This window comes from Pavona decussata, unplaced genomic scaffold (genome assembly GCF_977016875.1).
Source record: "Pavona decussata unplaced genomic scaffold, jaPavDecu1.1 SCAFFOLD_532, whole genome shotgun sequence".
NCBI lineage: Eukaryota > Metazoa > Cnidaria > Anthozoa > Scleractinia > Agariciidae > Pavona > Pavona decussata.
The window spans coordinates 21,097-31,066 of NW_028145834.1; the positions used below are offsets into that span (position 1 = coordinate 21,097).

General features: G+C 37.9%; 1 long non-coding RNA gene across 1 annotated transcript; it reads right to left on the reverse strand.

Annotated features, from left to right (window-relative positions):
• Nucleotides 1-3,109: 3,109 nt before the first annotated feature.
• LOC146449970 (uncharacterized) lies at nt 3,110-9,405 on the reverse strand. The gene is made up of 5 exons (XR_014860448.1): nt 7,849-9,405; nt 7,712-7,758; nt 6,818-6,918; nt 5,613-5,672; nt 3,110-5,159 (listed from the first exon to the last, which is right to left on the reverse strand). It is a non-coding gene; the product is annotated as an uncharacterized LOC146449970 (long non-coding RNA).
• Between the last annotated feature and the right edge of the window lie 565 nt (nt 9,406-9,970).

Below are 9,970 nucleotides of genomic sequence, written 5' to 3' on the forward strand. Positions count from 1 at the left end.
ATAAAGTGCATCAATGAGCCAGTCAGTAGTTGGTGATGTGCGATTCTTTTAAGAGAAACTTTGAAAGAGGTACGACCCTTGAATTTTAATGACTCTTCAATGGAATTCCAAACTGTAGCTCCAAAAAAACGAATGTTAGATTTGCCATAGTTGGTCCTCGCTTTAGGCAGATAGTATGAGATCTTACTCGCCAATCTTGTTTGATATTGATGCACTTTGTTGATAATCTTAAAAAATCGTTAAAAATTAAGGGCAATCTATTAGAGTAATAGTCATACATAAACAAAGCACAATACAAGTATAATAAGTCAATTACTTTAAGTATTTCAATTCTTTCAATTTCCGAGAAGATAGGAACCTTGCCAGCCTTGGTCTGTCTGGTGAAGGCCACGAAAAGTAAATTAATACTAGGGCAAGCGGGTGAGGGCCGTAACTACCTTATTACTAGCGCAAGCGGGTGAGGGCCGTAACTACCTTATTACTAGCACGAGCGGGTGCAGGGTGAGGGCCGTAAATTCCTCTGATTACTAGCACGAGCGGGTGAGGGCCGTATTTCGCCTATTAATTTTCCAATTTCAGATATCATGTTATAATTTTTTTTCGCGGAGTTGAAAGAAACTGGCAGGAACAGTTCAGGTTGGTGGGGAATTCACTACTTTGCTCTTAGACATACAGATTTCATATTTTCAATTGTAAGCATGGTGGTTATAGATGTTGTTTTGTTTTGTTTTTGGTGAAAAAAATTGACGTTCCAGGGTCTGTATAACTGCAAGTTAAAAAACGAAATGACACTTCTACTTTAATTTGTTTTCGCGAAAAAAAAAAAAAAAAACAACAACAACAACAACAACAACAACAACCAAGCTGGCAAGACGGGCTCTCGCATCTCTTGTACAGTCTTTAACTTGACAAAGTTTTCATTACCGGGGTAGTCGTATCTTGGCCCACAAGCAGTACTTTTCACTGTTTACAGTTTCTAAAAGCGCCCCGACGCGCAGGATTCCATACCGAAATGCCTGGCCAGGATCACGTGCGCGTTACCCACATCAGCAAAGTGAATATCGAGTTACAGTTGTTCAGTGTCACATTGGCTTATTGATTTGATCCGTCGCTGCGAAAATCGAACACTCAAAACAACACGACAGGAACAAAGTCACACGTTTTTCTCCAGTTTACTGATCGACTGCTTGATTTTAGAAGATAAAGGAGCTGTAAAGTTTGATTTGCACTACTTTTTCCTGCGACATCGAAATAGTATGCAAATTTGTTGCACATGTTTCGTAGGCTAATTGACCGCAATAACTATATTATTTTAGAGCAGAAAAGGAAAGACATCTGGAATCGGAAAACATTTAATGGCTGTTTTCAGTCAGTCTGATTAGTTTTAGGGACGAATATGTGATGTTTGGAAACGTTCACGGGCTCCAGATGTCAAGTGTTTGGGAATGATTTTTTGGGAATCGGTTCTGATCTCATAATTCGTGACGTGAAATGCGAGCCACAAGTATCGCACGCATATTCGATCTTCGTTGAGTGGGAAAGAGTTTGAATCAGAGCTTGAAACTTGGAACAAAGAAGTTTCTTTTCTTCTTCTTTCAAGGTATGAGATTTAATTTAGGGAAAATCCAAACCAGAAACACTTTTATTTCAATGAAAATAGGCATTAGTTTCATGGCCATTTTGAGTAGCGTACACAAATCTGCATGCTTTAGGAAGAAGCCAGCGAGTTTGGAATATTTATTGTATTAATTTTCTTGTGAGATGGTTGGTCTAGGTTTTTGTAAAGTTTCAAGTTCGTTGGGTTATTTTACACCGTGAACGGGGCTTCGTCCTTTGACCTAAATTTTCGCGGTTTTCATCGGCCCGTGACCGCACCTAGGCCGCATTTCAAACTCTTGCAATTTTGTCAAAAAATTAAATACCTTGGAACTTTAAAACATGATTTTCGAAAAAAGTTAATCCAAGGGTATCTTCAGGCGAAATATCAGAGATTCGACCAAGTGGTCGTTAAAATGCAGTTCTCGATTCTTACAGGCAGCCGCTCTTAAGTCGTTTTACTTTCTATTTTGTGGGAGCAAGAAAGATATGGATCATTAAAAGCGTTTTGAAATATCTCTTCTCAGTTGGGCAAAATACATCCGACATAGTTTCAGTGAAATAAGGTCAATGTACGCATAGGGTGTTTTGCTAACATAAAAGACTTTGGACGAAATTTGTTTTAGATGAATATAACTAAAAACGAAAAACACAGCTGGGTTCAGAGCCACCTTAAATTTTCAGCTCTAAATCCCTCTCTACAACGTTTTTTTTTCTTTGTAAGAAGTTGTTTCTTGACTTACTGATTCCAACTCGAAAGTGAAAGTGGGGGTTACAGGCAGCTAGTTTTTCAATTAGTTGTAATCTCTTAAAGCTGAAATTAACAGAAAATATTGTTTTTATGGGATCAATAAAGTCGAGAAAACACTTCTAACTTGTTTATCAATAATTAGGCATTTTTTGTGACACCACTCATTTTGTTGTATCAACTGATAATGAGTAGTCAAGTATTCTTGATCTGTTAAAGTTTAAGTGCTGGAAACCAGTGCAGCCACCTTAAGTTGTGTGCATAATTGCGATTATTTTCCTTCTTGTTCTATAAAGGGGCATTGTAACCTATTTGTAGTGTCACTTCGAATAGCCAAAAAACGTATTTGTTTCAATGGAATCGTTAAGATAATGGTTTCGTTTTTTTTAACAATAACCCTACTAGTACACAGAAACTAATAATTTTGTGTGGCTAGGGCGCAAATGGATTGCAACTTGAAAAAATTGGCTAATTTTTTCAAGTTCTTCCCGCGTATTTTAGAGAAATCGCTAAAATGTATTATGGTTGTTCTAGTCGTAGAAGGAAAACCTTAATATTTTCTTCCCTGTGTTGTAAGAGCAATTTCATGTTACAAAACAGTTTTGTTGTCAAATATTTGATAAAATACAGCAAAATCGCCTTGACGATGCTCCTTTAAAAGATTCCACTATATTGTTGATAAAGGATGTTTGTTTAGTAGCACCGCTATTTCTGGTCTCTCGAAACTGTTGTGTGTATATTAAAGCCCAAACACTGAGTCGTAGTTTTATTACAGAACTTTATTATTACAGAAAAAGAATAAAATTGACTTATTCACAACTACGACCACGTATTCCTATGGCACAAGCGTATAAATTAGGTTACAAGCTTGTAAAATGCAATACCAGAGTTACGCAATTTGCATATCTTTAATTATAATTACGAGGAGCAATCAACTCAAGTATAGCATGCAATAGTGAAAAACGTTCTTGCACTTTTCCTTTAGACCAACACGCGCGATGTTTAGTTTGCCTTTCTGAGAACTCCACATGTTCTTGAATTATAAAGCATCGATAAAACTATAATAATCCCTATTTTATTTTGTTTAATTCAAGTAACTAACTTTCAGCGATATGATACAAAGAGAAGCTTGTTAAAACCTACCCTACAATCTATGGTTCCGCACTTAACTAAAACACACACTGAAACAATCCTTCAAAGCAACCACACAGTTTTGAAACGCCATTTTGCTTCTTATTCAGACAAACACGACATAAAACAAAGTGGCGCTTGTGATTGAGTACCGTTACGCTGACAAATTTGATGTGATTTCCCGCTTGTTGAAAATAATGTTCATGTTGAGTGCTTTGGAGAAGATTCTTTCATCACTTCGCTAGCTTTAACTGAAATTTTAAGTGTTTTACTTTTTCGGGGCCAAAACAGTTATCTTCATTGGCAATTTTGATCACTATATTTCTGTAACTGGCATGAACTTTTAAATTGAGATTCTGATGGTAGATTATGAAAATCAAATTCTTTGATCGAGGAAACGAATAAGAGAATTTTGAAAGAATGAGCCTTGTTCGAATGTAACGCCATATCCTCACTTTTATTCTTTCATTTCCGGATGGTAACTTGCTCACCACGGAAGCCTTCGGTTTGAGCTGATTCGCGGGCATCTCTCTTAAACAAGGAGGAACCTAATCGGGCGAATGACTTTTATTTTCATAACAGTATGGCAATGGTCTTTTTAGGAAAACTATTTTACATCGTTGTTTGCCTTCAGAAAGTCAGTGTATGTTTTAGTTTTCCGCATTTCAGAATGGTAAAACGCAAACATAATACTCATTCTCATTCTCATTCATACTAATGCTAATTCTCATTCATTTACCAATTAATGCTTAAACTATACCATCAAATTTATTTATTGCGCAAATGCCACACAAAGATATTTAAATCCTAGTAGTATGCAGTATGTTTGTCCCATGATATTAGCTAAAAGTCTATAAGTCTTAGTAAACGACTAGTTGATAAAAATGCTACTCGTATATAGTTGTCAGAGGTGATAGGCATCAAACATTTAATTTTCAAAAGATGTATTACGCCTCTGACATAAAACGCCTAGTATCTTAACTTTAATCGACCGGACTTGATTTGGTTCTCTGGGACAGGAGAGAAGAGGGAATACATTTCTTTAACAGACTTTAATAAAGCTATGACAATAACACTAAGCGTTGTTTGTTTTTTGACAGGTCCATTAGAGGACCTGGGGCCCGTTTCTCGAAAGACCCGGTAACCTACCGGGCCCGGGGCCTGTTTCTCGAAAGACCCGGTAACTTTTTGGGCCCGGTAAGTGTCTTTAGCGATAAATGTGTCTTAACAGAAGTCAATTTTTGTTAGCTTTGAATACTAACTTTTAATTCTAGGAAAACATTGGCCAAGTATCAAGTCTGTTATCACTGTGTAATCGGCTGAAAATATACTTATCGGGCCCGATAAGTTCCCGGGACTTTCGAGAAACGGGCACCTGGGACCCATTGCTCGAAAGTCCCGGGAACTTAACGGGCCCGATAATTATATTTTTTTAAATATGTTTTTTTGTTGATTACACAGTGATTACAGACATGGTACTTATCCAATCATTCATAAGTCTGAAACAGGTTTAACTACGTAAGCAACTTATTCTTTGAGCCGAATGCCTATAGATCTTGAGAAGACTGATTCTGTTACTTGACATACAGCATGCCGTCACTGTTGCGGCGTATGCCCATATGTCGGCCTTGACGTGACTCATACCCAGGACAAACAAAGCCATACAAGGCTCGTTCTCCATACCCTGTTTGGAATGAAGAAACAGGAAAAAGTGTCATGGTTCGTTTAAACATGGGACTTCTGTTGCAGCTTTTGTCGCACTTTTGTGCAATATCTCACGTACGCATAGAAATTCCTCAATATCGCGGCGATTCTGTGCTGAAATCACTCCATAGTTTACACTCGCAAATGAAAACTGTAACATGCATTTATTGACTGGAGTAGTGCCAAAAAAAGCATCAAAAAGTGCAACAAAAATGCAGAAAAAAAATCGCATGTGTAAACGGGCTTTAGTAGTAATGATCGTGATGATGGTAATGATAATGATGATGATGGTGATGATGATGATGATGATGATGATGGTATAATTGCTGTGCTTAATAAGTACTTCGACAAGCCTCTATGCATTTATATTGAATTTAAAACCACAATTTCTGCAACTCATTCGTAGAGGCTTCATGAGAATTGAGTTACTTACTGTAGCGTGAAGAATTCCACGAAACGCTGCCACACTCGGCATTATCATGTCCGTCAAAAACTGAAATTAAAAGGCAAAATAGTTAAGTCAATTGGAATGTCTGACAGAATTTAAAACAATATGGTTAAACTGGCTGGTCATCTATGTTAAAAAAACGACCTTTACTCTACTCAAATCAGGCTATTTCTGATCTATATAATGTAACCTTGTTGGTGTAACTACTTTTTGCTGACGATGCCTCTCTCACTGCATGTGGGAAAGATCTTCATATGTTAATACTGACCACAAATTAAATTTGAGTCACTTAAAATAAGTCAATTAGTAATCAGGTTGATTTGCTTGCTCGTTAAAATATCTATGAATCGTAGCTGGCTAGGCGATGCAGGTATCGGTACGAGAGAGAGATTTGGTACGAGATTGAAGCTTTGGTGCAATTTTTATCTCGCCGTTTCTACATAAAAAAATCGACATTGCCGAATAGGCCTTATCACGGTTTTCGACGCCATTTTGACGGGTAGGCAAACAGGCTTGAAATAACAGTGTTTGTATGGAAATCCGATGTCAAATAATTTTCATAAAACATCGCTTCTGAAAAATTCATGAATTGGAAACTATTGGCACTAGGAAAAGGATTTTAAGAACAAAATTGGAGGGATGTAGCTGTGACAGAAAGCGTCCAGTCGTGTTTTGAACTTTCCATACATTTCCCTGTATTTTTTCCCGCGAACTTTTTTTAGTAGCAGCTCACGGCTGGTTCGCTATACAGACAAATGTATGGAAAGTTCAAAACACGACTGGACGCTTTCTGTCACAGCTACTTTCTTTTCCTAGTGCCAAAAGTTTCCAATTCATGATTTTCTCAGAAGCGATGTTTTATGAAAATTATTTGACATCGGATTTCCATACAAACACTGTTATTTCAAACCTGTTTGCCTACCCGTCAAAATGTCGTCGAAAACCGTGATGAGGCCTATTGAAAAGTAAAGGTAATAAGCGTGTTTTTCGCAATAAAAATAGCATAATTCTTAATGCCTTATAACATGGAGAGGGTGGTTTGCTCGATGACACCATCTTGAATGGTTTTGTAAAGCAGCTCATACAACTGCGCCATGATAAAATTTATTACGTAATGGAACGATTTTCAGCACCTCCCCTCCACCCAAACTATGCTAAAATTTATCAAGTAATCGTGCCCACAATCTTACCTCTGTGACATCCTACAATTTGATATCCTTTGGCAATACTGTTGCAGCTGTTAGTTTCCCAGTGATACGGAAATGGGTGAGAAATAATGATGCGCGGACAACTAAAAACGATTGGTTGAATGACTGGTTAGTTGAATGAAATAATGAATGTTACAGTATGGATTGATGGAAGGGTGAAGTAATTGATAAAGGGATTGTGAAATGCATCAAAAGACTGGTCGATAGAAAATATATATTTTTTTAAATTAAGTTCAAACAGGCTCAGCTGATGTAAATGTTCACATTTCGTAGTGTTCTCAAAACGATTCGTTGACTGTAACATCTCAACTGATTCAGTCGGCTTTAACTTATTGAAGATTTAACGTTAACGTTGAATTACTGTTCCGCAAAAGATTAAGAAGATGTAACATGAATATACAGGGATAAAAAACAACCTCGTTCCCAGAAGAGACCCTGAGAACGAGGTTGGCATGAAAGTACAGAGGCCTTTGGTCTTGCGGTCAGATTTGAAGTTCTAAGGATCTACAAGCATTACATTAATGGAGTGTACCAAGGTCAAATCACGGTTATGCAGTGGAAGGAGGAGGAGGAGGATTGTCCCGCATCTAGCCTATGAAGGTATACAGGTATTGCGGCCTTAAAGGATGTATGGTTTTTGAGACGTTTTGGTTTGAAACAGGGTCTACATTTTAACCATTTAGGTCTAAGGGTTCTGAAAATGAGTGTGGATTCTATAGAAAATGGTATGGATTCTCGAGACCAGGCCTGAAAAAAGGTACATAGGGCCAAAGGTTTGGAGATCAGAACCGCACAACCGCACGCGCCTGAAATTCCGAGGATTACCCCGCCCTTCTCCCATCGGGACTGTTTAGCTAGAAGAAGAATCTAACTTACGTTTCACCAGCGCATGACGAGTTGAAATGCTGTGGGCCTCTTGGAATCTTAAATTTATGAACAAAACAACGATAAAGCATCAAAAATGGTGTTTTCAACACTGAATAGTATTCTTGGGATAATATATTATTTCATACCTGATAAAATATGGTGATATTTTTCCTCCACACATCAACTCGAAACGTCCCTAGTTACGAAATACAATTGACATTAAAAGCTATTTAAGCTGTAAAATCTTGTGTGCCTTTCAAAAGGAGTAGTGTACGAAGCTAATCTCTGTGTTTGATGGTACGATGTTGCGTAAAACAATTCTTTCATGGAATAAAGTATTCTAGTTGTAGTTGTTATTGACCAGTCATGAATGCATTTATTCATCCTCTTGTTGGAACAGTGCTTTAATAATAATGGTCACAATAATTAAAATGGTCTTTATTTCTCATTATATAAATTTACATATCCTATCTTACACTTTCTTAAAAATTATACATAATAAAGATATTAATAAACTAATTTGAAAAGGACCATAAAAAAGCCAAACTGACCTATTAATAGCACGAAAGTTAAACCGAATAAGTGCATTTAGACTAATATTTAGGCAATAAATGCAAGGAAACGATGGTTTGTTTCAGTAATATTTCGATATAATTCTATATCATCGTCAGACTTGGTGACAATGCGGTAGCTAAAGTTTAAATACTTAAAGGGTGGTAAATTAGCATCAATAGGCACGTGAGAATGAAATAAGTACAAAACAAAAAGAGAAAAACTGTCATGAGAATAAGCAGAGTTCTCTGCTGGCCTTCAAGCCATTGTTCAAGGATGGCGATGAACGTTTTATGTGATAGGCTTCTTTGTATAGAAGGAGGTTCCAATCGTCGTCACTGTCAATTATCTTTGTGTTGCTGCGCACGGTTTCGGTGAAAAATTCTTTGTTGGTCGTAGAAGGTGGGCCGGTCTTATTGGAGAAAATGTCTGGTAAATTATACAGGCCTTGAATGTGTTGGATATTATCACACTGTCGAAGATGTTTGTATATAGCTGCACTTTCTTTATCCGTGAGCGCGTGTTCTTGTGTGCGAGTAAATAGAGTTCTGTTCGTTTTGCCGATGTAAGAGCAATTGCAGCCGGGACAAGTGAATTCGTAAACAACATCTGATTTGCATAATGGTGGTGTTTTGTCTTTAGAACTCGTGAAGAAGCATAATTTTGTGGTCTTCTGTTTTATTCGAATGTCCACATTCGGGTCGACGAGACTTCTGCGCAGTTTATGCTTAAGTTTCTTAGTAAGCTGTGCTGTTAGGTCACCAACGAATGGGATGGTAAGCCACATAGTAGTTGAATCCTGGCTTGTTTGGGAGGTGACATTGGTGCAATGATCAGGAGCCCTATTTTGTGCCATAGTAGTAAAGCGTTTAATTAGCGATTTTGCAATACGCTTGGGGAAACCGTTCCATGATAAAAACTGTCCGATTAGTTTGAGCTCGGTTTTAATTTTGTTAGGAGTGCAGATTCGGTGTACGCCGTCAATCAGTGCTCTAACCCAAGATATCTTGTGTCGCCAAGGGACGAAACTATCAAAATTAGTGTACTGCCCGGTAAAAGTATCTTTACGGTAAGTTCCAAGGCCATCACTGGCGATGTTGATCTCCAGAAAGTGAGGAGTGGTGTTCTCGAATAAGTCATGGGTAAAACGTCGGATATTTCGGTCAAACTTGTGGAAATGTTCCAGTAAAGTGTTGATTGTGTTGCGTTTGATAAGAAGGAGTGTGTCATCCATATATCTACAGTAGAAGGCTATTAAGCCCTGATCATCTAGCGTGATACTGAAACCGGATAAAGGAGAAGGCGTAGTTCTGATCTCCAAAAAGGATTACACACGAGCCATGGATAGTTTGTTCTCAGACCGTAGGAATTTAAGCCCGTCAAGACAGTTCCCACTCATTGACGTCTTATTTCCATCCAGAGGTACCCTCGTACACTTGTGATTCGAGGCGAACTTGACAAAGAAACATATAAGAACATCCGGCCGAAAAATGCCAAAGCTGCCCGCGCACATGGCCTCGCTAAGATCCATAAAGCTTTTGACCGCCTTCCAAAATTTCGTCCCATAATCGATTCAACAGGTACCACGCACTATTCCGTTGGCAAATTCTCAGTTAAGTGAACTTCTACAACCACTCACACAGAATGAGCACACACTGAAGGATACCTTCGACGCTGCAAATAGAATCAAGGCAATATCTCTAACCTTATTCACTG